Genomic DNA, 19666 nt, shown 5'->3' on the forward strand with positions numbered 1-19666 from the left:
GGGTGTTCCGGAGATTTGCCCGGAGTGGGGAGGGCTTTGTGCATGAGGGTACCCTCACTTCTTGGGGTACACACACTGCCCTGGGGGGGGGTCCCCGCTGCTTGGGGGTGCATGTACCTCACTGCTGTGCTGGGGGGTGCATGCACAGGGGGGCCCCACACTGTTTAGGGGTGCACACATGGTGCTGCTGGGGGGGTCCCCACACTGCCTGGGGGTGTATACACCGGTAATGCCGGGGGGGTGGAGGATCCCCCACACTGCCCGGGGGTGCACACACGGTGCTGCAGGGGAGGGCTCCCTGTACTGCCCGGGGGGTCCCCACACTACCCGGGGGGGGGTCCCTGTGCTGCCTGGGGGTGCATCCACCGGTACTGCCGGGGGTGGGGGGGCTGCACGCACTGCCTGGGGGTGTCCCCGTGCTGCCTGGGGATGCACACACCGTGCTGCCGGGGGCGGGGGGGGGGGGGGGCCACACTACCCAGGGGGTTCCTGTGCTGCCTGGGGATGCGTGAACCGGTACTGCCGGGGGTGGGGGGGGTCCACGCACTGCCTGGGGGTGCACGCACCGCCCTGCCTGGGGGATCCCCACTCTACCTGGGGGTGCATGCACGGTGCTGCCGAAGGGGGGGCACAGACCCGTCGCGCTCCCTCCCGTCCCCCTTAAGCAGCCGACGGGGCGGGCCGCCACCTTAAGAGAGCCCCTCCCCCGGCGGGCTGGGGCGAGCCCTCCTCGGCTCGGCTCGGCACGGGTTGCCATGACAAGCATTTTCTCCCGTTAGCTCCGGGACCGCTCCTCCGCCGCCACCACCCCCCCTTACCCCCCCCTCCCCATCCCATGGCCAGCCGCGGGGGCTCCGCCGCCAACCGGGCGCCGTGGGGGCTGAACCGGTGAGTGTGTGGGGGACGGACGGGCGTGGGGTGGGGTGGGGGGGTCCCGTGGGTGCTTCTCGGGGCTTGTTTTTTTTCCGTGGTGGGGGTACGGGTGGGTGAAAGCCGCGGGTGGGGCGGTGGGAGCGGTGCTTTCGCCCACCCCAGTCTCTCCCAGTACGCAGCGCTGGTGCACTGGGGTGCTGCACCCAGGTGCAGCAGGTGGGATGGGGAAGGAGGAGGGGGGGGGGAGCGTCTTGGCGTGGCGTCTGTGTCCCCCCCACCCCCGGGTTACCCGGCCCCGCTGCAGCGCGGAGCCGGCTGGGTCCCTGGAGGTGGGCGGGATGGGGGGGGATGCCCACGCTCCCTCGGTTTTTGTGCGGGGGGGTTTGCGAGCCGTGCAGCCCCCCCCTTACTCCCCCTCCGGCATCTGGGGTGGGTGGAAACCCTCTCCGCTTGTATCCTGCAACTTGTTGCCTGCCCTTGAGGGGGGGGCGTGGGGTTCCCGGTCGCGCGTGTTGTTGGAGGGCAGCGTGTTGTGGCACTGCAGGGAGGATGAGGAGGGGGCGGGGGGGGCAGGATGCGACCGCCGTGTGTCGGGCTCCGTCTGGCCGATGCTTCCATCCATCCCAGGCCACGCTGCAGCTTGGCACTGGTGCCGGAGGGAAGGGCAGAGGCAGCGCAGGCAGGCGGGGAAGGGGGGGGGGGGTGTGGGGGGGGAAGCGCCTTGCGGCAGCCCAAGGACAGAGCGGGGAAGGTGCTGCGTGGGTGGTTTTCCCCATCCGTGGGGCAAATGGGGGGTGCTGCTCCCTGCCCGGAGTGGGGTAACGCGGGCGGGGTGTGCGTGGGGCCGGATCCGGACAGGGGGGCGGGATGGAGGGTGGGATCGCAGAGCGCTGGGGGGGGGGGGGGGGGGGGGAATGCTGCCTGGTGTTTGCCCACGTTCCCCTTCTGCCTGCACCAATCCAGCTGATCAAATCCACAGCAGAAAACAGGAGGAGTGGGGCGGAAAAAAAAAATTAAAAAAAAAATAAAACCAGCCAGGCTCTGGCCCACATGGCCAGCAGGCAGGAGCCTCTTCCGCCTCCTGCCTCTGCCTGCATCCCAGCCCTGCCTGCGCCCTGGCTCTGGAGCCTCCGAGCATCCGCGGGCAGGGGCTGGGGTCGTGCCCCTCGTGGGGTCCAGGCGAGCCCCCGGGGGTGGGGGGTGTGGAACTGGGTGGTCCCTCCCTGTTTCGCCGGAGACAAGTCGAGATCCTGAGAGGGGAGGGAGTGGAGGAGGGACAATAGGTTATTGTGCTCTTATCTCTGGAGACCTGAGGTTGGGTGGGGGTTTGGATTGCAAATCTCAAACCAGTGCAGCCTGTTTCTGCCCGTGGACGGGCAGCCTGGCCGGGACCCACCCGGGGTGGAGGTGAGTGCTCCGAGCTACCCACGGGGTGTCCAGAGCTGTCCTGGGGCTGGGGGGCACCGTTTTGTACCCCCCACCCCACACGGGCACGATGCTTCTGCTGTTGCCGGCTCCAGCAGGCAGGGTTTGTGCCGGCTGCCTGCACTCTGCCTGGCTCCAGACAGTGCCCTCAATCTTTCGCTTCCTTGAGCACTGAAACGCACCTGAATTATTTAATCATGAGCGAGAGAAGCTGACACCCCCGCACTCCGCCAGCCCCACCCCGCAGCGGCGGGGGGTTCCCTTCCCGGCTCCACCGGTGTCCTCCGGGCTGCCCCCTCGGGTGACCTCCCCAGGAAATCCCACCCGTCCCCTCGGGATGGCCTGGGCTTGGGTGGCGGGGTCAGGGGTGGCTGCAGGTGCCCCTTCCCCCTGTCCCTGGGTAGCGGAGGGGGTCTCCCAGGCGGAATGGACGGATGGAGCTGGGTGGTCTTGGAGGCCTCCCAAAACCAACGTGCCCTTTGATTTCCCCAAAGCCTGGTCGGAGCGGTTGACTCGGGTATGTGGGTTTTGTGCCTCACGCCAAGGCACCCCCGGGTGCCCGTCCGTGCCGGGACGATGCTGTGGTGCGAGCGGCGCTGGGGAGCACCCAGAGCTTCCCCGTACCTCCCGCTACCCACCCCCTTGGGGTGCAGGCGTCGTCCGTCGCCCGCGGCGGGGCTGTGGGCGCTGCCCTGGGCGGCCTCGTGCGAGGGGACGCGCGGGATCCTCCGCAAGGCCTTGGCTTCTTCCCTGCGGGAGAGGAGCTGGCTGGGGCGGTGGTGCAAGAGCTGCAGGTAGAGGCTTGAGAGGGCGAAGGCTGTTGTTGGGTGGTGGGTTGGGTTTTTTCTTCAGTTGAGGTGGTGACGGAGGGAATTCCCGGTGCCCGCTGGCGTGCCCTGGGTCCACACTCGGGGTGTGGAGGATCTCTTGCCATTGGTGTCACCAACCCCTGGAGTGGGGACCTGCCGTGCTGGAACCCCCCAGGCAGAGGATGGGGCAGGGAGGCCGTAGGGTGACACAGGTCCTCGGGCGGGGTGAGTAAGAGCAGGGAGGGACTGCTGCTCCTCTCCGCTATTGTTTTGCAGTAGAAAGCGCCGGGGTGGAGCTGTGCCTGGAGTTCCCCCTCTTCCCCCAGGCCTTCCCTGGCTGCCTTGCGCTGGGGGATGAGCCTGCTGCTTCCCTGCCTGCACCTCACAAGGGCTGCGGGTTCCCTGCACGCTCCTTGCTCCTCTCTTGGGTTGTTTTTTATTTCTTCCTTTTTTTTTTTTTTTTTTCCTTTTTCCCCCTGCTAGGCCACGAGCGGAGTTTGCCCGCAGTGGTCGCACACGCCTGTTGCAGCAGCGCTGGAAGGAGCCCAGGGGGGTTTGGGGGACGCAAGGAGCCTGGCGCTGAGCAGCAGCTCTGCAGCAGGGACTCTCCTGACACCTTTTTGCTGCTGTTCCCCACGGCAGGGCCCGGGGAAGAGCTGGCTGCTGCTCCCGTTTCCTCCTTGCCCAGGGCCCCTCCCCGCCGGGAAGGCTGTGCTGCGCTTGGCAAATCACTGCTGCTCTCTGGGAGCTGGAGGAAAACCTGGGTTAAACCCCCGGCAAGCCTTGGGGTGGGGACCCCGCTTTGCTCCGGGTGGAGTTGTGCAAGAGATGTGCTCGCTGTGGCCGGGACCAGGCGTGGGGAGGGATGCGGCGATGCTCGGTGTGACCATGGCGATGGGATGCAGATCTTTAGATGGGGAGGTGGCCGCTGCGGCGTAAAGAGGTGCCACCTCCTTGGTGTTCCCCAACTTCTGTGTCTCGCTGGGGACTTCTGGGAGCGGGTCCAGGCAGGGTGAGGGTTGCTGGCTGATGCCTGTTGGCTGCCTGGAGCCCTCCTGGTTGGGATGGACGGAGGCAGCGATGTCCTTTCTGTTGTACAAGTGGAGAACCAGTGTGGGGAAGAGGAAATAAATGGGTCTGGGTGAGCTGGGAATTCAAACCTCTTCTCTCGCGCTCGTGCTGTCCCCGGGAGGGAATAAGGATCCGTCCCGTGGTGATGGAGATGCTCCTGGGGGAAGCAGCCTTGATGGGGAGAGGGTGGTACACCCCTGTCCCCTCTGTCCAGCAGTGGCCAGCCCAGAGCTCCCCGCTGGGTCTCCCAGTGACACTGGGACAGGGACCGTGTTTTAGGGTGCGGATCCAGGCTTGGGGTCCCTCAGTGCAGCCAGTTGTGGGAGCCACATTCGCTGCCACCTCTTGCCAGCACTTTCTGAGGCCAAACTAATGAAACATCTGACTTTGATGTTTTAATTAGTTGCTTTTGGCTTTAATGCAGAGGGATAATAGAGTTTCCATGGACTTATAAAACCTGCCCCTCTATTTGTTCATTAGAAAAAGGAAAGGAGAAAAAAAAAAAGTGCAAGCTAACTCTGGATAGAGAAAGGAAGAAAGCAAATGCTTGAGACGTGCGGAGCACATGACAACCCGCTGGTGTGTCACCCACCTGGATGGTGACTCTTTTAAAGCACTAATTAAGCAACTTAGATCCTGGGAGAGCTCTCTGTGAGTAACAGATGAGTTCAGTGTCCTCCTGCGTTTGTGAGCTTCTGGGAGGGGTCTAGGATTTACCCGTGGGAAGCTGATGCACAGCAACGTGTCCCTGGGAGGTCAGGAATCGGGGCCGTGGGAGTCCTGGCCAGGAGCATCCCTCTGCCCTCACCCCCTCGGCTGCAAAGCAAGGGGCTGGCCCCGCTCTCGCAAGCGAGGACAGGCCGTGGCTGCCCTGGCAGATGGAGAGGGACGTGGGGACCCTGGCGTGGGCATGAGGTGGGATGCTGAGTGCTCCTGGGCTGGCTCACTGGGATTCTGCATTGTGGCATCCAGTCCTAAACACTGTACAGACCGGGAGGGGGGAGGCCAGGCTGGGGAGGGGGCACCGTGCGGCTGTGCCACCGGGTCCTCTGCCAAAATCCTGCGGCTGACTCACTTTGGAACAAGGGAAGGGGCATGGGAAGGATCATCCCAGCTGGCAGTGCCAAGGGCTGGCTCAGGAGAGCTCTTGGTCTGGGCAAACCCTTCCCTCCCCGCACACAGGGGCTGTGGTGAGCCCGTGGGGACACGCTGCTCCCCTATCCCCTAACGCAGGGAGGGGGCCAGACCCCTGCGCCCCCCTGCCTGTCGCAGGCACCCGAGCTGGGACACGGCGGATCCCCACTGTGGGGACTCCGTGCCAGGGCGGCAGAAGCCAAGTCGAAGGTTTGGCCAGTTGTCCGTGTTTTATGCTGACGGGGAAACTTTTGCTTCTACGCTTCCATGGCAGGGATGAGTCGGCAGCTGGGCTGAGCCGAGGCGCCCACAGCCAAAGGAGCCGAACGCTGCTGGGGTGCTGGGGCCAAGTCTCCATCCCCCCCCCCTTTTTTATTTTATGCCGTATCCCCATATTTTCCCCTGATAAAGCAGCTGGGGTCTGCGGGGAGCAGCGAGCTTCTGGTGTGCCTGGGCAGAGTGCAGCGCGTAGGAGTCCCTACCCGGAAGAGTTTGTCCGGCGGGGACGGGGAGGGAGGAATCCGATCCCTCCTTTTCCCAGGCTGGGATCCCAGCGCGCTTCGCTTCCCGTGGCCCCGGCCGGCTGCCTGCTCCCGAGCCCCCTGCGTGGGTCTGGCCTCCTGCTCCGTCCCGGCTGGCAGGGGAGGGCTCTGCACCGCCGATCCTGTGAGTCTTCCACCGCCGCCGCTGCTGACATCTCCTCTTTGTCTCGGGCACAGAAAGGTCAGCCCTGCCTAACTCGCCGCGGTCCGTTAAGGAGCCGTAAATAAGCTGGATCCGTCTGCTACGGGGCCGCAGCAACCGCTGGCTCCTGGGCTGATCCCAGCATCATCCTCCTCCTCCCTGGGCAGAGGAAGGATTTGTGCCGGGGGAGGGATTGGGCTGGTTGGTGATGCCAGCCGGGGGCCGAATCCAGCACTGCAGAGCCTGGGGGGTGGCAGACTCGGCTGAGGCCTGAGGCACTCGCTTCAGCAGTGGCAGCAGTAAAAGCCGCGAGCCCCATGCCAAGGGCAAGAGCCGGGAGGGCTGCTCATGGGCTCCTGCCTTCCCCAGGCTAAAAATAAGCTGCTGGCCCTCACGGTGCTGCCTCTGCTCCTGCTGAGGGGGCTGGGGTTGAAGCTGGGCCGGAGGGGACCAGGGGGGAGCTCAGCCCTGCACCGCGGTTGTGGGGCCTGCCCAGGACTTGGTGTGACCTTTGCTCTTTGAGCATCAGATCCAGTGATCAGATTTTCAGGTCCGGGCTCAGATTTCGGACAGAAGGTGTCTGATTTTCAGCACGGTTTCCCAAGATGCTAATTAAGGACCCTGCTGCGGCAGCTAGAGCTTTACTGTCCCTTCTCCACCCCTTTGCTTGCCCGGGAGGTGCCAATCTCCCCCGCCAGCCCCATGGCATGCCCTCAGCTTTTCTCTTCTCGCCCTTTGTTCCTGCTCGGAAATGCTGATGCTTCGTCTCTCTCTGCTTCAGCCCTCCCAGAGGCTTAGTGCCATGGCATCACCGCGCCCCAGCTCTTCATCTCTCTTCCCACCTTCTCACCAGCTACTTAAAAGTAACTCCAGGTTGCTCGAGCACTTGGCTGCTGCAGGCAGATCTCGGGCTGCATGGATGCTTTTTAACTAGAGAACAGGGAAGCTGCTTTCTTGCTCGTGCCATCTCGCAGGCTGTCGCTGCTGCAGGCAGCGAAGGGACACGAGGACGAGCGAGAAGATGGCTCGGTCCTCAAGCATCTTCCCGTCTCATCTCCTTTCTGCCGGGGCTGAAGCCCCCACCTTCTCGTCAGCTCTGCAGGCCGTACCCCAGGGGAGGAGGATGGCTCCAGGCGTGATCTGCTGGCCGTGAAATTCAGGGCAGGGTGTCTCGTTTGCTGCGTGAGGCTCCCAGCTCAGCCCGTTGGTCCCGTGTGCCGGCCGCATACAAAACCGTGCCATGCCGTATCGCTGCAGCTGGCAGCGCCGTGGTGCCGAGCTTCCCCGAGCTTCCCTGAGCTTCCCAGCCCAGTGCCACCCGCTTCAGAGGGGCTTTCTGCCGGTGCTGGGCTCTCCCGTGGGCACGTGGCTGTGAGCATGGATCCAGTGTGGCCTCTGTGATGGAGACAGCCTGGGGGTGACCTAGGCTGGGAGGTACCTCGTGCTCCAGCGTGAACCTGAGTTAAATATTATTCCTGCCTCTAGAGCAGGGAGAGATTGGTGCAAGGAAGGGGATTGCAGGGAAATGAGGGCAGGCTGGATTTGCGGCGCTGCTGGAGGAGGCTGTTTGGTGATGCCGGTAACGCCAGGCTGGTGGTGGAGGAGCCCGAGCTGCCGGTGCGATGGGCTGCCAGGCTGTAGCAAGGCTCGAATTGTGCCTCGCGAGGGTCGCATCGCTTGTGACAGCCCCGCTGCTACAGAACAGGAGGAAAGCTGTAATAACAACCCGCCTCTACGCATTACTCAGTGCAGGGGATTTATCCCGTGTGCGGGCAGAGCTGGCAGAGAGGCCTGACTGCGTTTGCCTGGGGATGCTGGGGGAAGTGGGGGCGAATCAGCCGCAGGGAGCCGGGTCCAGAAACTTGGCTTGGCTGTGGAGAAGCTGAAAGCGCGTCTGATCTTTCCTGGGTGTCCTGGTGCAGACGTGGCTGTGAGTCACCGCATTCTGCTTGGGAAAGTGTGGGGACCCAAAACTTTCATCGGAGCAGCAGTGCAGGGCGCTGGTGGCCCCAGGAATGGGGCTCTGAAGGGTCCCGCTGTGCCCACCCGTTCCCCCGTGGGAGCAGGGCTGTGCTCATCACCCAGGGATGCGTCTGCGGAGCTGGGGCGGGGGGGGACGACGCTCCTCCTGTAGCCAGAAACCCCCGTGTCCTGGCTCGAGCTGTAAAAGTGTGAAGCTCCACAGCCTGCATTTTCCAGTGTGACTAGTGCCGGCTATTTTTAGTTGTCCAAATTAAGCTTGCCTAAATGATGTCTTTTGAGGTTTATTTGAGGGAGGAGGCCTGAAGTGGTGTTATTTCCCATGTGACGAATTGCTCTTAAAGCTGACCCCAAATGGACTGTCCAAAAACGAAGGGAAGGACCAAACCAGCTGACTCTGTCTGAGCAGTGTTTCCTCCCCGGAGAGCTGCAGGGCACCTGAGCGTGTTTCCTGAGTGAGCAGGAGATCTCCTGGGGGAAGGAGAAAGCAAGCAGCCAAGACCCGTTCACCTCCCCATGGGGGAAAAAACCAGCTGTATAACCTCATCCCGCTACCTGCTTCAGCATCCCCGGGGATACGCTGCGCCCCTGGGAGCCGGCCTTGCAAACGCCCGTCTGCTCTGCAGAGTATTAAATCCACGGGCTGCTCTTCCCAGGGGCGGCTTGAATTACTCAGCGTGTGCTGGGTGCCAAACGCAGACGATTGCGGCTCCCGGAGGAGACGGCTGCTTTGCCTGCTGGGGGAGGAGGCTGGAGCCATGGGTCAGGGTGCTGAGATGTTGCTCTGTAGGTGCCTGTTCTGGGGGAGGCTCTGCTGGGGGCGATGGATTGGAGGCTGCCCTGGTACCCAGCAGATGCTCATCCCCTGGGTGCAGCCATAGGCCAGGTTCTGGTGAGCCAAAATCCTTCTGCAGCGTGCTCCGGCTCCGTATCCGCCGCTGAATTCTGTTGTGCTAACTCCTGACCCGCTGCCTTTCAGCTCCTTCCATTCATTGCTCCCCTTCTTGGCGTTGTTTTCCTCCTCTTTCCATCTCTCCCTGTCCGTGCCTGCCATCTGCAGCCACGCTCATTTCCTGCGCGCCTGGTCTCACCTTGCTGAGCACCAGCTCGGGCATCCCACCTCGCCTTTACCCGGGGCTCGGTGCAGGAATGGCCCTTCTTCCTCCTTTCCCTTCCCCGCAGCGTCTGGGTGTTTCTCTGCAGGGCAGCAGCCAGGGGATCTTCTCGCTCCTGCAGTTGAACGTGAAATGCATCAAATCCTTGCAAGATGTTGCAGATGGTGCTTCTGCAGCACAGGGGGGACTGGTGCTGCGTGCAGGTGTCCTCCGCTCTCCGCGGGCAGATGCAGCCTGGAGCAAGGAGGCTGGAGGTGGTTCCTGCCCTGCCTGGCACTTCCATTTAGAGGACTGTCCCTTTTCCCTTTGGAAAGGACAATGAGGGATCCTCCCTTCCTCCTCCTGCTCCCCCGGACGCAGCTGCCTGCGCAGACTGGCCTCCCTGCTTCTCAGCCCCTGAGACCTCGCTGTGCTCCATCCCCGCTCGAGGTGATGGGTTTGGGTAGAGCATCGCCAAGAAGGGACCCAGAAAAACAGGCGGAGAGAGGAGGGGCTTCCCCAAATCTCAGCCTCCTCACTCCAGGACCCTGTCTGGCTGCCTCCCCTCAAGGGGGGGCTGCGTGGGAGCAGGGTGCTCCCTGGGCAGAACAAGCTCACGTGGTGTTGGGGGACCCCGAATGGTGCTGGGGGACCCCAAACCAAGCAGACTTCTGTGGCAGTAAGGCTTGTTTTTTGCATTCTGGCTGTTCTTGTTATATGGAGAGCAAAAACACCTGCCCTGACCCTGCCTGGGGTCGGAGGGTGGTGCCGAAGGCTGAGGGAGAGGATGATGAAGGACCATCTGTGTGCGTGGGGCAGCTGGGGAAACGTGGGGGCAGAGAAGAGGAGGCAGAGCCTTGGGAGCTGAGGGGATTACAGCGTGCCCAGCGATCCTGGCTAGGATGCCTGGGGCAGGAGGAAGAGGAGGAGGAGGGGGAATCCTGTCCACACAAAACCCCAGGCCCGGGATGGGTTCTGTGTTCTCCCGGCCGGGCAGCACGTAGGATCATGGCAGGCAGCGTGTCTGCCTCCTGTACCCCAGTACCAGCCCGGCACTGGGCTCGGGTGTCACTGGGGAGCTGCCAGGAGCCGGGTTGAGACACCGCTCGCTTTATTCCCCGTGGATCGTCTTGCTCCGTCTGCCTGCCTGCTGTGCTGCTTACTGCCAACGAAACGCCCCTAACACCCGGATTGTGGCAGTAATCTCTGCCCTATTGCTGCTAAAGCTGCTATTATCCCCAGATTAGCGCTGGTGCTTAGATACCCACCTGTATAAATGCCGGTGATAGGCAGGGACTGTTATAAAGCCTCCCACAGCTCCTGCGCCTCCAGGTCCAGCCAGTACGAAGTGGCTGGTGGCCGGCAGTCACCTCAGGTGACCCCAGGGCCGTGCCATGCGGGGCTGGCTTGTTCCTCTTGCTTGGAGGCTGGGCAGAGGCCGCAGGGCTTTGGGGCTGGCTCTGTGCTAGCGGGGGGTGTCGCTTGCTGTGGTGGGGCTGCCAGGTGGTGTGAGGGCCCCCCCCCCACCTCCACGTGTCCTCGTCCCCAGCGCATCTTGTCGTGTCTCTGCTTGAAGTAGAGCTCAACCCAAGCTTGGGCCTCTTGGCATCGTTGCAGGGTTTTTTTGGGGGGGATAGCCTGCAGGCTGCCTTCCCCCAGCTCTGTGAGGTGCGATTTATGGGCACGAAGGATGTGTGTGGTGGCAAAGCCTGGGGTGGGGGTCGGGGCTGGAAGGCACCGTCCCACCTGGAGGGATGCGGGAGGTGGGAGCCTCGCCAAGTAGCTTCATGCTGGCACTTGAGGAAAGGGATATCCCAGTTTCTCTGGGTTACTGGTGCAGCTGGGAGCCTGTGGGGCGTTGCCCGAAGCGCAGGGGGAGGGAGCGCGTGGGGTTCGAGACGCTGCATAAACAGGATGGCAGGTCAGGACGGTGCTGGGCGCCCCGGGCACATGGGTGTGTGCGTGTGGAGGTGGGGCCGGGGCCGTGCCGGCAATGGCGGTGCCCAGCGCACCGGGGCTCCGGCGCTGGATCAGGACGGGAGCGGTGGCTCGGGTCTGGTTTTGGGGTGCGCAGGGGATGGTCCCCAACCCCCGTTGGGAGCGGAGCACGTGGTGCCCGTGAGGATGGCGGTGAGGGTGGTGTCGGCACCAAGCGATGCAGCGAACCCCGCGGCCGGGCGGTAAGCCGGCATCTCGGCGAGGGCTCAGCCTAGGTAGGGCGACTTTTGAATATATCGGCGCTTAATTAAAAGTACGTTAACGGTTTTAAAATGCATTGACACCTAGTGTAGGCTGAGGACCTAATGACGCTGGGAACCTGCTAACTGACTGTGGATTACCTTGGGGCTGTGGCTGGCGCTTGTGGGAAGTGCAGCTCTAACAAAGAGGCTTTGAAGAGCAGATCGGGTGCGTATTTTCCCCGTCCAGCCCAGCGTGCCCCCCCCCTGCACCCCTCCTGCCCTGGCTGGGTTGGGGATGCTGAGGGAGGGGGTGCCCCCGAAACATCAGGGTGGTGGGATGCAGCCACGTGTGGCTGGGAGAGCCAGGGCTGGTGTGTCTAAGTGGGGGGAGGACTGGGTGCTGCGTGGGTCACCCCTTGCACGGGTGGGTGCCTCAGATGGGTGCCCCTTCGCCTGCAGCCTCTCCCCACCGCCTCGGCGGCCGGCTCCCGCGCCGTGCCAGCGTGTCACTCTCCTCCCTGGCATTTCACATCCCCCAGCCCTGCTCTGGTGTGTACAGCTTTACTTTCATATTTATTTTTCAAGCAGATTCCTGCTATTTACTTAAATAACTGGTTCTCCAGCAGCAGGACGTAGGGGGCGGTGGGGGACGGGGAGCGGGGACCCCAGGAGGCTCGCGGGGGGCTGGGGTTGTATGTGCACCCTCCTGCGGCACTCTGCCTCATCCCAGCAACTGGCTCAGATTAGCTTTTCCTTCCCCTGCCCCTCCCCGTGCTCTCCTGGCCCATCTGGCTCTCTCCTCTTATTTATTGGTACATATTTTCCAGGCTCTGATTTGCCTCTTCTGCAAAGCTGCTGCTCTGCCCAGATTTGATCTCCCGATGATATCACGGGCTTTGCTCTGCAAGGGTCTAATTTGGTGCCCGGGATGCAAGCTTTCTTCCCTCGTATAAATATTGCCTTTCGGTCTTCGGCGTCTCTCCCGCTCTCCCTCCCTCCCTTTAATTAGACTTCTTACTGCATGGAACAGTTTGCAGTTATATATGGAAAACAGCCTACACTTTCCCAGGAGCGGGGCATGTCGGGAAGGGAAACGGGAGCAGCCGGCGCGCTCTCCCTGGGAGCGCGTGTGTTTTTCCTATCGCAGACACACTTTTGCCGGCTATATTTTTTAACCCTTTGGGGCAGGGAGGGGGCTCACAGGGCCCCCCCCCCGCCTTGTTGCTTTACTCTTCTCCTTCTCCTGGAAAATCCCCTCTCTGCTTGGACTTCTAAATGGAAAAATATGGATTTGCCACCGGCGTGGTCTGGCGTGAGGGATATGTGCTAGCCAGGATCGGAGGAGTTACCGGGTGCCCAGCACACCGGCGGGCCGGGACGTGATCCGGAGCGGGACCGAGCGGGATCCCTCAGAGCTGAGACAGTTGAGGGCTGTGGGTGCTGGACCCCGGGGCACCCATCCCCTTGCCCGTGTGGCGAGGGTGGCAGGAGGGGTATTTCTGCCCCCAGGGCTGCTGCCAGCCTTGGGGTCAGGATCTGAGCGCTGGGTCATCCCTCCTGCTGTCCCAGCCCACTGCGGGGGGCTGCTGTGGGGTGGCTGGACTTGCTGGGGTTCCCCAACAGTGCAGCCCTGCTTTGGGGGCCCCCTGCTCACCGGGCAGGCCGTGCAACCCAGCAAGCCACTGACTTACCCTGTGGTGTCAAACAAGCCCTGCCTCAGTTTCCCTTGCTGTGAACAAGAGGGGTATTTTTTTTATTATTGCTGCTGTTTTGGTTTTTGCACGGGCTTTTCTCTTCACAGAGCGAGGCAGGAGGGAGCAGCTCATTGCGGTGCTCCAGTGGAGAAGGTTAGTGCTGTGCTCACCCAGATGCCTCCCTGGCTCTTGGGGTGCCCCGCAGCTCCCCGAGACCCAAGGGCTCAGCCTCTCCTGGCTTTCAGAAGAAGCAGATGCTTCTCCCAGCCGCTGCTGGGAGGAAGTGACGGGGCCTATTTTAAGCCCCCGGGGATCTTCAGGGTAGGAATCCCCTGTCCCTGTGTAATACTGCTAAAAATATCATGGCTGCACCCGTATGTCCTGGCCGATAGCTCTCTCGTTCTCTGGGTGTTGTTTTGCTTGTGAGACTCCCTTGTGCTCTGTAGGTCGGTTCTTGCCTGCTGGTTTTTACTTTATTTTAAGCTAAGCTGTTCCTCTGCTTCCTGAATAGGATATAGAAAGGTGGGAGTCAGGGCTGCTGGGATCTCCTCCCTGCTCAGGGGCTGGGAGAGGGCTGATGCTGTGCTCAGGTGTGTTGCTGCCTCAGTTTCCCCATCTGCATGAGGTGGAGGGATTGTGGGGAGCCAAGTCCTGTTCCTATTGGAGAGCATCTGCACAGTGTGCTCGTGGGCTGCCCTATCGAATGGGGATGGCTGAATGGTTGAGCTGCCTGGAGCATCCCTGCCTCTCCCCCAAGTGGCACCGTGCTGGGCTGGCAGCGAGGGCTGCGGGTGAGCTGGGTTAGGCTGAGCTCCTGCCAAAGTGCCAGTGTCCTCCAGCTGTGCCTCTGCCCCAGGAACTGCTCGTGAGGTCTTTGGAGCAGAGAGCACCCGTCCCTCGAGGCAGAGCTCTCAGCTCCCCCCGTCTTGCTTTCTGCACGAGTTTTTGGTTTTAATCCCGGCTCACGGCCCGTGCCCTCTCCTCCAGCCGCCTGGCCAGCGCAGACGACTGCTCCCAGTCCCGCTCTGGATCAGCACTTCTGCTCTGCAGGGAGCTGGGAGAGCCTCAGTATCCGTGTGCTGGGTGGGAGCCAGGCAAAGCTGAGTGGGGATGGAGCATCTGCCTGGGGATGGGCCCCCCAGCTGCCCACCCACCCCGACGGGATCTTTGGGTGTCATCTCCCTTCCACAGCGGGGTGCTGAGACCGGCGGGCATCCAGGCATGGCGTGAACTGGGAGGGTCCGGGTGGGTGAGCGCAGGGCTGGGATGCGACCGTTGCTCGACGTATGTCCTGGGATGGGGTGGTGGTGCTGCAAGAGGAGTTTGAGAGATGGCGCCCCCAGTTTGCTGCCTTATTTCTATCACCCAGTCCTGCTCCCCAAAGTCACCCAAATCCAAACTGTTTCCCTACATTGCTTTGGACTCGTTTGCTCTAGGCTGTAAACCAGCGCTAAGACAAGCGCAGGACCGAGTCTGTGGTGGGGCTGAAGTGCAGGAGGAGAGGTTGACCCCTGTGAGCAGAGAGGCTGTGGGGAGCAGCCTGGTGAGAGCTGTCTGCCCTGGACACCTCCCCACCACGGCATTGCAAAACATTCAGCTGAAGAGGAAAAAAAAAAAAAAAAAAAAGAGCTGGAGTGAAGAGTTGCCCAATGTGTGCCAGCTGATGCCTTATCGCCTGGTGGCGAGTGCACGGTGCCCACCATGCTCCCAGGCTGGGGTGGGAGGAACGTGTTTCCCAGTGCTGAGTGGGATGGAGAAGGGGTGGGTGAAGCCTCATGCTGGGGTCCGGCGCAGCACCTGGGGGGCTCTGCAACGCACCAGCTCACCGGGCACCAGCGGCCTCGGCGAGGGGCGGCAGGAGGGGATGCTGTGCCCCTCCGAAGGCTGAAGGCTCCAGGGCTGCAGGTATTTGCTGGTGCAGAAGAGGCTGGGGTTTGCTTTCTGCATACTTCTGCATTCCTCCACCGGCTGTGCTACCTTGTAAAGCACAAAAGAATAATGAGAGGAGCTGGGGTGATTTAGTGCAGGCGCCGGGAGAGAAATACCAAGGCCTTAGATGGAAACATTCCCCTTGACAGCTCGCCTGGAGACTCCCTCCTTTTTCTTTTTTTTTTCCACCCCCCTGAAATTCCTGGGCCGCTGCACCCTGTGGCATGGGGAAGCCCAGGGGCGAGGGCAGATTCCTGAGCCCCCCGCCACCAAGGCTCTGGCAGCTGCGCCGGTGGCTCTTGCACATGGATGCGTCACGATAGGGCTCGGGCAGCGGGAGCCGGGGGCTGCCCTGGCCACTGGGCTAGCAGTGGGCTCGGGGCAGCAGGTTTTGGGGAGCCACGTCATGGATCGCTGAATCCGCGCTTGTTCCACGCCTCCGCAGCACGCCCGGTGCTCTCCTGCCTCCAGCCTCTTCCCCGCCTTTTGCAATAGCTAATTGCTGCCTTGGGCATGCAAAAATACCCAATGGTTTTCCTACCTTCGTTAAGAGGAGGCAAAATACTAGCAAAAACCGAGCCACGGCAGCTGTAATTAGTGGGCTGATGGCAGCTGCTCGCGTTCCCTGCAGAGTGGCCTGCAAAGAGAGATGCACTTTTGGAGAAGGTTGCCTCTGCCTGCCTCTCCCTTTTGCTGTCTGCATGACCTTGGCCCCCCGTGCGTGGCGCAGAGCTGCCGGCCTTCCTTTTGGCCCCCACAGCCTGGTGGGTGAGGAGGAGGAGGATGAAGAGGATGGTGCCGTGGTGTCACGCTGCTCGGGGCGCGGTGATGATGCTCTGGTTTGTTCCCCATCCATGGGCAGTGCTGGTGTTTGTGCCCTGTGGGGACGAGTGTGCAAACCCAGGGAGTGAGGGTGGGGAGGGGGGGGGACAACTTATTTGGGGACATGACCGCCAACTCGTGCCCTTTCACATGGCAGCCCTTGGTGTGTGTGCCGCGAGCACGCTGTGCGCGCTTGCCGCGCTCTTGGCACCCGAGCGAGCGCTCGCCCCGCTCCCGGCAGCGGGGAAACGTGTCGTGGCAGAGGGGAGCGGGAGAAATGCTGCGGGCTCAGGGGCTGGTGCAATCCACGCTCCGGTGGCAGGGGAGGGCGGGGAGCTGGGGCTGGTGGCGGTGACATCTCGGGGCCAGCGGCTCCTTCCTCCGCCTCTGACAGCGTGTCACTGAGCCAGCCACCGCGCGTGACAGCGTTACATGTTGTCTACGGTAACCGGGTGATTTTTCTGTGTGTGTGTGTGTGTGTGTGTGTCCCCCACCCTCGCGTCACCTCCGGCGTCCCAGCTCGCAGACGGTGAGGTGCGTAGGAGTCGGCACCGCGTGGGAGTTTGGGAATTTTAACTCGCTGCGTTGCAGAGCTGCCGCTGCGCCGGCGGTTTCCCCCCGCGGGGATGCGGGAGGAGAAGGCGCTGCCTTTCCTGGGGTGCTGTCTTTCCCGGGGTGCTGCTGGTGGGTTAGCGAAGGAGAAGCCCTGAGCTCCGTCTGACCCCGCAGCAAACTTCTGCAGGAGTTGGTGTTCCCGGGCTGCAGCGTCAGCTCTGCCCTGTGGCCCGAGTCGCTTCTGCGCCGTGACTCGGTTTCCCCCGGCACAGTGTTGCTGCCGCCGAGCTCTGCCGGGGCTGTGTGAGGCCCCAGCACTTCCTGGGTGTTTTGTTGACTCTTTTACCAGCTGCAGTGCCCTGGAGGGGCATGTTTAGTCCCCCCACTCTTGCAAGATGAAGGCTGGGAGCTTCCTCCCCCTCTGCACTGCAAGGGAAATGAGAGGATCTTGCAGTTATTGGGGTCTCCCCCACCCAGGATTTTGGCTCTTGTGTTTACGTGTCCCCATCTGCATCACCCTGGGGTGCAGCAGCTGTGGAGTGGGTGTCGCTGGGGGTTTCCCACTGGTAGGTACTGGGGGGGGCCCCACTGGGGAGGGAAATGCCACCGTCCCCTCCCCTGGGGAGGATGCTGTGCCGCCCATCCCGAGGCAGCGTGCTCCGGCGGAGGAAGCGGATGCTGCGGTGGGAGGAGGTGCTGGCGAGGAGGTAATATCCCGTGGGTGCCTGCCCAGGGGAGCCCTGGTGAGGGACGATGGCTGATCTCAGCGCCCAGAGCCCCGGGGAAGGAGCAGGGAGAGATGGATGCTGGCGTTACTGGGGGAAGAGGGACAGATCCTGCTCCCTCACTGTGCCGGTGCCAGCACAGGATGCTGTGAGTGGAGCTTGTTCCTGGAGAGATCTGTCCGGGGTGTTTCGGGCTGGCCTTATCCTCCCCCCTTGCTTCTGCCACCCTCCTCTGCTCGGGGCACGGCCCCTGTTTGGGGCGAGGGTGAAGGTCCCACACCGTGACCTTTGCTGCCCGCTGTGGTGGCTGCGATCCTGCGCCTCCTCCCTGGGTTGCGAGCGAGCGCTGGGGGAAGCGCTTGGTCCCGAGGGTGAAAATCCTCCCTCGGGAACCAGCCCTGGCCCTCGGGAGCGTGCGGTTTGCCACTGAGTCACCATCTTGGCTCCTTCCACCCATCTCTCGCCCACCGAGGTGATAACACCCGGTAGCTTGACGGGTGTCCTCTCCGGGTGCCCCCCTCTCGGGGTGCAACGGCCAGCCGGTGCGGGAGGGGTTAAGCTGTGGCTGGCGAGCGGGGAAGGCTTGTCATGGGTGTTGCTGGGAAGAGGCAAGCGAGCCTGTCGCCATCTGCACATTGCGATTTGGTGAGTGTGCAAGGGAGGGGCCCCGATCCCCAGCCCCGGGTGCTGTGACCCCCCCCCCCACCGGCTTCATGAGGAGAGGTGGGGGCTCTGCTGCAGCGCAGGGTGAGACGTGGAGGACTTGGGGGTGGGCTGGGGGCAGGGAGGGTGTTGTCCTTGCTCAAAATCCACCAACAGCGGTGTTGTCGTGGCCTGGGGAGCACTTCTTGCTCCAGGTTGCCCTGGGCATGTCACTTCACCCCAATTGTGCCTCCACCGTGGGAGATGGACCTGGCTCAGCCCTGGCAGGCACTGGGATGGGGAGTTGCACCCTCCCTGCGTGTCCCCCCCTACCTGCCAAGAGCAGCGTCTGCCCAAGGCTCTCGTCTCTGTTGAAACCAGGCAGGGTGTGTTGTGCAAAGGTCCCGGTGCAGGGAGCCCCGTGTGCTCCTCAGTGTCTCCGAGCACGTTTGCTCCTTCCCCACTAAGAGGGGCTGCCCAGCGGGGTCCCTTCCCTCCCGAAACACCCTCCAGAGCTTAACATGTCATTCCCGGTGACTTTTCTCAGCAGATGTGTTCTTTCCAGCTCCCTCTCCCATTAGAGCATCACTCCCATGTGGGACCACAGCTCCCAGCAGCCGGCGGTGGGTGCTGAGCGGTGGCGGGGTCCGTGCAGTGGGATGGAGCCGGGAGAGCTGCACGGTCTCCACCGGGACAGTTCTCAGCAAGTGGAAGGTGCTTCAGGCCTGTTTTTCTGCTTTAAGTGGCTACTTTGGCTTTTGGGGCCCGTGCGTCCGTCTGGAGCCTCGGTCTGTCCATGTGGCTGCACTCCGGGGCTCAGCACAGCCTCTCCACTGGGGATGGAGCTCAGCTTTTAATTTCCAGAAAGAAAAATCTTAAATGCAGGCCAAGACGGGTAATTTGGGGGTTTGGTGTGGGTTTTTTTTTTTTTTTTTTTTCTCCCCACTTGGCAATGTAAACAGCATCCCTGACAGCTTTACATTGAGTTTGCCATGGCAACCTCCAGCAGCTGAGTGTTTCCAACACCCCATCCCCGAAGTGGGAGAGGAAACAAACCCCGGCGGGTGCTGCCCAAGGGGCAGGACAGCCCACGAGCAGCGTGTGGGGCTGGGATGCAGCAGCCTCTGTACTAATGCAGGCAGGCAGGTGCTTGGGGAAGGTGATAAAATTTGAGGGAAATGGCCTGAGGTTTGCTCAATGGGCCCGATCCTGCCACCCCAATGGGGTTTGTGGCTCTGGGCAGGGGAGACGGCGGCTGGTGTTGCTCTTCCTCAGCGTGGTGCTTTCTGCCCTGGATGGTGGGAGATGTCCAGGCTGGAGCGAGATGTGGGAGAAGCTGAGCTAGGGTGTGGATTTCCACCTCCTTCATGGGTAAAAAAAACCCAAAAAGACCTGAGCTTGGTCAGGGCTTGCTCCTTCTCTGGTCATCTGCCGGGATGGACAACATGGTGCTCACGTCTGCTTGCCGGGGCCCAGCCCGAGCGCACTGAGCTGAGCAGGGAGGGTTTGTGCTCTCGCCCGGCGGCTCAGCAATCGCTGCTCAGGCAGCAGCCGCAGGCTGGCGTGTGCCGGGTTGCTGGTGCCGTGGGCTGTGCCGCCGGCGTCGCGGCGAGACCGCTCGTGGCTTGGCTGAAGGTGTCACATGTGACATGTCCAGCTGATTTATTCTTTTTCTTGTCCCTCTCTGAGCAGCCCACTTTCCTCTCCTCCAGGCTTAAAAGCCAGTGGGTCCGTTCCCTTGCGCCAGTGGCCGCTCTGCTGTCTGGGGTGGGCGCAGGCAGAGGGCTGCGGCCGCTCTCCCCAGCCAGGACGGAGGTGTAATGCAGCCGTTTATTATTCTGGGCAGGTTTGTCTGCAGCACCACATCGGCTTCACCGCTCCTCGCCAGCCGCTCTCTCCTTCCCGGAACGTGTGTGCTCCTTCCCCCAGCTCACACCCCGGCCCACGGGTCAAGAGGGTCCGTGTCCTTCACCGCTGCCACCTCCAAACTCCTCCGTGTCTGCAGCTGCCCTTGTCCTGCTCGGGGATGCTATTGGGGAGGTGACGCAG

The 19666-nt window shown here is 62.4% G+C and overlaps 1 protein-coding gene across 9 annotated transcripts in view; it reads left to right on the forward strand.

Moving 5' to 3' along the window:
* The window catches only part of ATP2B4 (ATPase plasma membrane Ca2+ transporting 4), an 87857-nt gene that overhangs the window by 34430 nt on the left and 33761 nt on the right, over positions 1-19666 (forward strand). The window contains exon 1 of one of the 9 annotated variants that reach the window (XM_074849923.1): positions 753-888. The exons of 5 other annotated variants lie outside the window; for them this stretch is intronic. The gene's annotated coding sequence lies outside the window, so the exon portion shown is untranslated. Of the gene's footprint in view, positions 1-752; positions 889-5988; positions 6036-16092; positions 16140-17024; positions 17124-19666 lie in introns of those variants that run through there. 3 more of the 9 variants (XM_074849925.1, XM_074849926.1, XM_074849927.1) reach the window with 3 other exon arrangements.

The sequence above is a fragment of the Strix aluco genome, chromosome 25 (genome assembly GCF_031877795.1).
Source record: "Strix aluco isolate bStrAlu1 chromosome 25, bStrAlu1.hap1, whole genome shotgun sequence".
Classification (NCBI taxonomy): domain Eukaryota; kingdom Metazoa; phylum Chordata; class Aves; order Strigiformes; family Strigidae; genus Strix; species Strix aluco.